Source organism: Ascaphus truei, chromosome 1 (genome assembly GCF_040206685.1).
Source record: "Ascaphus truei isolate aAscTru1 chromosome 1, aAscTru1.hap1, whole genome shotgun sequence".
NCBI lineage: Eukaryota > Metazoa > Chordata > Amphibia > Anura > Ascaphidae > Ascaphus > Ascaphus truei.
Window position 1 is genome coordinate 229,433,591 of NC_134483.1, and position 8,446 is coordinate 229,442,036.

Consider the following 8,446-nt stretch of genomic DNA (forward strand, 5'->3'; position numbering starts at 1 on the left):
TAGGGGACACGTGTGGCATCTTCAAAAGCCTCTAAAAAGAAGTGTGATTTACCAGGATACATTTGACGCGCTAAGGTGTTAATTTGTAATTTATCCCTAGGATTTTAAAAAGAACCATATATTTAGTGTTTAAATTTATGGTTCTGCTTTTTTTACCCTGGCAAAAAACATTTTCTACGAGGTACATGATACTGAGGTTTCTGTGATGCACATACTTGGTGAATGCTTTTTCAATTTCAGAGCTCTCACTGGCGGCTTCCATCAAGTCATCAACGATTGTCAAATTCACTTTACCCGGGAGAAAAAGAGCATCGTCATTAAATGTAGCGGGTATACCCTCAATAAATCTAATGTGGGGCATAGTGGTTAACAGTTCATTATAAAGATTTTGCCAGCAAGCATAAAACCATACGATGTTATCAGGCCGGTGCGACAAGTGAGTGCTAGAATGTTGCAAAATCTGTTTAACAAAATAGCTTTTCCCTGAATTTGACGGTCCGGCTAAAATGCACGAGAAAGGATGTTGAAGCCTGATATCCATTACAGATTTATAATTAGTAACCAAAGGGTAGGGTTGTGAAGTCGTTGGTCAGCTGTCGTTTCGTGTACACACACTTTTGTGTTTTCTGTAGAGGACGCGTCTCAATCTGCCAGTAACGTTTATTTCGGACAATCCCCGCCTGTTGTACCACAATCTTTTTCTGATCTTCAGGATCAAAGTGTAAGGGGTAGTCCAGGATAATATCTTTTAAAGTGTCAAAGTTAATGAATTCAGCGTTTGCAGCGTTCAGTGTTATGCCTTTAACTTTTAGACACGTTTTACCAGTGGAAAGCTTGTAACCGTAAGTCTTGGGGCTGGCGGAAACAAATTCTGTAATGTGTGTACCAGTCGGTAGTTCACTAGTCAGCTCCCCTAAGTAGTCACCCAGAGGCGGATTCCAGTCACCTGTTTTGCTAACAAAAATGACAGAGTCAGTGTCATGGTAGAGACACCTCTCTTGTATCTTGTCCAAAACATTGTACAGTTCAAGACAGCCACGACCTTTTTCTTCATCAGCCCTTAAAGGCATGGCGTAGATATAATTTTGTATGTGTAAGCCCGTCTCCTGCATGCACTCAAAGTCATAAAAAATGTAGTTGTCAGTGAGGACCGGTGGTTTGTATGGATGCATGTAGCACAGGTGATTGTCAAAACTGACGATGTAAGCATAACAGACTCTACACTGAAAACCTCTGCATTCCTCATGATCGTCATCCGTGTAGCGACCGCAACTGTCGCAGTATTTCTTGCGCTTACAATCTATTTTAGCAGCTTGGGCTAATTTCTTGTGCACACTCAAACAATCCTGTGAACGACAAAATGCCCGACACATAGGGCACCTAGGCATGTCTGCTATGACCTCAACACAATTCTGTCTGTGGCACGATCGGCAAAAATAGCGGCATGAATGGTTATTTTTGTGAGCGAATGGAGTATGACAAAAATCGCAAAAGTAATTGGCACCGATGAAAGCGTTTATTTTTTTTATACCAAAGTAATGGGTGTCTTCATGGTATATAAATAAAACCCGCTCTTTGCAGGGCTCACTTGTATTAAAAAACTGCCATTCGCCACGATTGTGGTAGAACACTTTAATGGTTACATTCAAGTGTTTTTCAAAGTTGGGTATGTCGCTAAAACTGACTAGACGATCATCAGGAATACCCAGGGTGCGATGTATCAAACGTGCTTTCTCCAGTAACACCGCATCAGCCGTATCTCTCTTTTCTAACAGGGCACAAAGACTGGCTGCTAGACACAAGTTATGGCTGTCGTTATTTAAGTCAAAGAGTAATTGTCTTTTTTTGATTACTATGCGACTGTAAGGCGTTGAATTAATGCGTCTACGGTGCATCACACCACCAACTCTGTTCTTAACAGTTATGACCAATAGTCTTAAAGTACCGTCACCAAGAACCTCAGCGTTGCTTTGTAACATGTTTGCCACATGTTCCAAAAACGTCTCAGCTGCTTAAGGTGTCCTTAGAGCGTTTAATAGAGTATAAAGCTCTATTTAACGTGTCACTGTCTAGACGTAATTGCACCATGTCATGGGGTCCTATGTCGGGCAGTAGTCTATTCAATGTACACTGTATAGAATCATGTAACGCCTGTAATGCCACTGAAAATGATGTTATTCGATCAAGATTTACAAATTGAAAATGTTCAAAATGTTCCACAGCATTAAAATTTTGTCGTACTCTTTGGTACTGCGCTGCACGTTCCAAAAATACAGAATGATCCACCGCATCATTAGGGGGCTGTATTATTAGTGGTGTATGTATTTCAACACTATTTTCAACCGGCAGTACAGGGATTTCAACATTAGCTTCATTTACAGGCGGCTCTGACTGTACAGAAATTAATGGCAGTTTACCCCTCTGGGGCTGTTCGACCGCAATTAAGTTGGGGCTCATAACGGTGGCCGATAAATCACATGTACTAACGGGCGTTAATGAGCTTTCTTGCGTGGTGTCTACAACATAATTTACCTGCTGGCCTCTCTGCGTGTTTCTGTTTAACGTGGGTTGTTGATCTAAGCCACGGCCCACCATATTTAGTCATGAATTGGTTAGTAATTGGGCCCCGGTGCTAAATACAGTCGTTAAACGATCAAGTTTTAGTTTGAACCCCGGCTCCATACACATGTTGCGTTCGACCTGAGGAATCCAACAATGTGAATACAGTTCACGCATGAATGCGTTGATAGACCTCTTTACATCCCCCCAAAAAAGGTATTCAGCGCAAAACCGTCTCTCAATGTCAGATTCGTCCTCTATACACAGTATTGTCGTGGCATTCGGGTATGTATTGTCAGTACACGGTGTTGTTGTTATTACGTCGTGTTTTATGTTTTGGTCGTTGGCACTTAAATCCCCCTTTAGCTGCATTAAACCCTTGTGAAATATCTCGCTTGAACGGCTAAGCCTTAATAACAAGGCTTTCAAGTGCTCTAAATCGCGTTCATGCTCTTTCACAAATATCAATGTTTTCAAGTCGCTTATTACATTTTCTATAAGCCGATTTAAATCTATCCAAAAAACAAAATGATTATAGAACCATCGCCAATAATGCGGTGTATCAATGTCATTAATCGTCATGCAGTTCACCTTTTAAAATAATGGGCTTGGCTAGTTTTGTCGTATAATTAGAAATGTCATTTTGGGGGAAAGTTTCGTATGACACATTACTAGGCAACGTTACATAAAAGGCAATATCCTCCATGGCGACGTATTTTTACAAACGAGTTAGTAGTGCTTTTTCTATCCAGCTGTTGAATTTTGTAGGGTATCCCCACTATTTAACGTAGTAGACGATTTTACGCCTTACGCTTTTTTGTTTTAATATCTTCTCAATTCTGTAAACGCGATTTAAATTCTTTGGTATTTTTTGTATCTCTTCAGCGTAGAATGAGCCTTCTAAGGCCTCACCAGCGCTATCTGTAAGCTTATACAGAGGTTTTACGCCTTTCGTGCGTACACCAGCAATAATAAATATTTCATCTGTAAAACACTGTTCATAACCCTTTGTAAAAACGCCTTTATGCTTTGATATCCGAACGTGGTCTCCAATTTTTAAAAGTGGCATAAGTTTCTTAGAACTCACATGTGACCTATAAATAGTATTCCATACGGTGAGAGAATTCGCTTGTGTTACATCCTTTGGCGCACACTTAATGGTGCGATGTGGCGTGTGGTTATAGCTGTATATTAAGTCTGATAACACATCGCTGTACCGGTGCGTATTATGAGCTGTGAAAAAGCACCACATTTTCGTTTTTAATATCCTATTAAAGCGCTCAACAACGGCGGATTTTACTGAGTTGCCGGCGATGAAACTGATAACGCCATATTTTTTGAGCAGTAAATTAACATTCTTATTCAAGAATTCTTTACCCCCGTCAGTTTGTAACTTTTGAGGCACGCGTCCCTCTAAGAAAATATCCTGTAACGCAGTAGCGACGCTTAACCCGGTTTTATTTTGCAACAATTTCGCCCAGGCGTATTTTGACAAAATATCAATAACCGTCAGAATATACCGGTAGCCGTCGTTACACTTGGCAAAATCAATCATTGATACGAGGTCTGCCTGCCACTGGGTATCCACATTAGAAACTAAAATCCTATTCCTTTTGAAAAAAATTCGCGCTGGTTTGTATAACGAATAGACATCTTGATCTGAAAGATAATTTTTGACCGTTGCATTTGAAATGCCGTATTTTTGTGCTGCATTATTTAAACTCTGAATGCCACCAAAGGAACCCGGCGTTTTCGGCGTGTAATATATTTTTCGTAATTGTGCATCCGTTTTTTTTGAGCTTGTATGGCTGTGCATTTTTGAATAGTGTTTCATAAAAAACAATATAATGTTTCTATGGTGCTTTCAGCCTCTGTTTAAAGCGTTACTGATATCCTGTTGAAACTCACATAAGGCATCACACAGGATAGCCTTCTATTACCTCATGGGATTCAAATGCTATCTCCCGCATTTCAAAGCTATTCAAAGTCTTTTGAAATGCCTTATTTACCTCTGTCAATGAGGATGTTCACACGACACATCTGTTCTCAATTAACAATGCCTGTGTTTGTCTAGCTTGTCATTGTGTCCCCACATACCTCTGCTAATGAGGAAGTTAATTCAAATGCTAACCCCCCCCCCCCCCCGCAATTCAAAGTTTTTTGAAATGCCTTATTTACTTTTTTTTTTCTTGTAAATACGCCTTGTAATTAATTAATGCTTGAAAATGTTGTAGCTTTTAAAAATAAAATAAATATTTTTGACTCTTTTACAATTGGGCTTTTTATTTTTTTATGTATACCTGTTACGGCTAACACATGTACAGACTCTATACAAATAAAAAATATATAAAAAGAGATTATTTTCATAAAGCAGTATTCTGTCTGAATTTTAAAAAAAAATGTCTTCTTTTGAAATGTCTTATTTACTTTTTTACTTGTAAATACGCATTGTAATTATTTCATGCTTGAAACTGTTGTAGCTTTTAAAAATAAAATAAACAATTTTGATTATACACTTGTACTTTTTATTTTTATGTATCCCCTGTTGCAGCTAATCCCTGTACCGTCTCTATACATATAAAAAAAATTAAAAAAAGAGTTTATTCTCTTAAAGCGGTATTCTGTCTGAATTAAAAAATGCTATGTCCTCTTTTCAACGTCTTTTGAAATTTTCTGACATGCGCACTGCGTTATTTCAGAATAAACATGTCCAGACTTGCCCCGTATGAAAAAAAAACATGTTCGGGCATGCCCCAAACACCTATAAACATGCCCGGACATGCCCCGCGTATGTATACGCCCCCTCCAATCTACGTCAACAGTACGCACCAATCACAAAAAAAGAATAAAAAATACACATCATAATAAAAAATGGGCTCAGAAGGGTGTCAACCGTGTTTTTTTGGCGTAGGGGGCGTCAAACAAACTTTTTTGGCATAGGGGGCGTCAACCGTGGTTTTTTGGCGCAGGGGGCGTCAACCTCAAAAAATTGGCGCAGGGGGCAGGGCCGGATACGGAAAGGGCGGGACTGGTTCCGTAAGGGGCTGGACATAGGGCGGGTTTAAGGCCAAAAGGGGGCGGGGCTTAGGGCAAAAGGGGGCGTGGTACCTGTCAAAAAAAGTTTGACATAATGTATGCCTCCCTACTAAATAAGCAATTTTTGACTATTATACAATTGTGCTTTTAATTTTTATGTAGCCATGTTGCGGCTAACACACGTACAGACTCTATACAAATAAAAAATATATAAAAAGATTATGTCTGGGGAGGGATTCGAACCCACACGGACATACGTCCATTGGATCTTAAGTCCAATGCCTTAAACCACTCGGCCACCCTGACACATGATGGATTTAGCCTCTTAAAGCGGTATTCTGTCTGAATTTAAAAAAATTGCTATGCCCTCTTTTCAACGTCTTTTGAAAATGTCTGACATGCGCACTGCGTTATTTCAGAATAAACATGTCCAGACTTACCCTGTATGAAAAAAAACATGTTCGGGCATGCCCCAAACGCCTATAAACATGCCCGGACATGCCCCGCGTATGTATACGCCCCCTCCAATCTACGTCAACAGTACGCACCAATCACAAAAAAAGAATAAAAATACACATCAAAATAAAAAATGAGCTCAGGGGGGTGTCAACCGCGTTTTTTTGGCGTAGGGGGCGTCAAACGCGTTTTTTTGGCATAGGGGGCGTCAACCGCGTTTTTTTGGCGTAGGGGGCGTCAAACGCTTTTTTTATGCGTAGGGGGCGTCAACCGCGGTTTTTTGGCGTAGGGGGCGTCAACCTCAAAAAATTGTCGCAGGGGGCGGGGGCCCGGATACGGAAGGGGTGGGACCGGATACGGAAGGGGCGGGACATGGGGCGGGTTTAATGCCAAAAGGGGGTGGGGCTTAGGGCAAAATGGGGCGGGGCTTAGGGCAAAAGGGGCGTGGTGCCTGTCAAAAAAAGTTTGACATAATGTATGCCTCCCTACTACTCCTAAGCTTTCCTGCCTTTAATATGGGACAAAAGACAAAAGACCCTGCAGCGTGACTAAGACATCACAATAATTACATAGTAGATGAGGTTGAAAACACATATGTCCATCAAGTTTAGATGTAGTAGACAACGTTATTGCCCCAGCTAGCTTGTTATAGTGAGATATTCTGTGATATTCTGCATTTTCACTGCTAATGATTCATATGGAAAAACTTAGTATTTTGCGTTATAATGCAGTATTCTGAATTACGACAGGGTGCAATAACCTTGGCTACATCTGTAAGTAAAATTTAGGCGGAATACATACTCATGCTATATTTGTCTTCATATTGACCCAAACAGGAAAAAAACTAATTTAAATATTATACAATTATGTCTTACAGTATAAGGGGAAGAAAAAATTCCTTCCTGACTCCAGTAATGGCAGTCAGATTTCTCCCAGGATCAACATGCTTCCTCTGAGAACACTGAGGGTGACAGAGATTCAGGAAGGGAAATAATAGTAAAGGGTGTTAAACAGAGCAGAATCACAAGCAATCCAGGGACATTCACAGGTTATTATGCAATATAACTTGGGGTTATGGTCAAGGGCAAAGTCCAGGACAAATCCAAGATCATACACAAAAGAGAAGGCAAGGTGCAGTAACTTGAGGGGTTAGGCAAGGCAGAGTCCAGACGAAATCCGAGGTCATACACAGAGAAGCAGGCTCTATACTTAGGCTGCGGCCCCAGTAATGTCTGTGACACGCGCGCCCGGGGGGGGGGGGCGGCGCGTGCACAGCACTAACCGCAATCTGCAGTCTGACAGGGAGAGAGGGAACTTGCGATGGGAGGGGGCGTGGTCGGGAATTTGCAGGGGCATGGCCATCACGTCACACGTGAGGTTCGCCCTCTTGAGTTTAAAAAATCTTGCAGCACAGCGTGAAGGTGCGTACTGGGCCCTTCCCCATTGAGGGGCGGTGCTTACACGCACAGCGCACGCCGAGCCGTGCGCTGTGGCAGTGACTGGGACCGCAGCCTTAGCTGGAAGGAGACAGGAACAGGGACATGCACTATAGCGAGGAGCAGAGTTGCAACACAAGAAACAGAGTAACTTCCTGGACCTTAAATAGGGCTCAACAGTGCCTGTGAGTTGTAGTTTTCTCCTGTGTCTCAAGCTTGTTCAACACGTACAACACTGCAACCAGAATAAACTTCCATGAGGGCAAGATTACTATATACTGCATATCCTGGCTGATCGCCAATTAATTGGTTTTACACTTTCTATGTTTACCTATTGGTACATCCCAGTATGCCATTACTTTCTAAAAAAATATGTGTAACCTTTCCTTAAAGGTATCTATTGTATCTGCCACCACAGTCTCAATGGGCAGTACATACATATTTACCTTTATTGTGAAGAACTCTTTCTTTTGCTACTGGTGAAATCTCATTTATGACAATCTCAAGGGATGACCATTTGACATTTGTATTGTCCTTTGGATGAATAGTTCCTTTGAAAGATCCTGGGTGGGATAATTGGCAGTTAGACAAGGGCTTGGTTAAAATATGGCATCTGCTCATTGGCTGTTTGTGCCTCTGGGCAGTTGTTAATTGTTTGGGGGAAATTGTGTTGGTATCACATCATTGGTAAACATGGGTGGCTGTTGGGCGGTGCACAGCCACCCATGGATTGGTTAGAACGATATAACTGCAGGGTGGGGGTACCATTTTAGGTCAGATCCCCCATTGTCAGAGATGAGCTTACCCCTAAAAACAGCAGGGAGCTGGAGGAGCTCTTGTCGTCCGTTAAGGATAAGGCAGCACAAATTGGTGTCGGTGAGTGTCTGTAGAGCTGCTTGTTGGATGAATGCAAGCAGTATCAAGGGAAAATGCAGGCAGAGTCAGAGGCTTAGCCAGGA

At 41.6% G+C, this 8,446-nt stretch overlaps 1 non-coding gene across 1 annotated transcript; it reads right to left on the reverse strand.

Annotated features, from left to right (window-relative positions):
• Positions 1-5,817: 5,817 nt before the first annotated feature.
• On the reverse strand, positions 5,818-5,901 carry TRNAL-UAA (transfer RNA leucine (anticodon UAA)). Its single transcript has one exon. It is a non-coding gene; the product is annotated as a tRNA-Leu (tRNA).
• Positions 5,902-8,446: the final 2,545 nt, after the last annotated feature.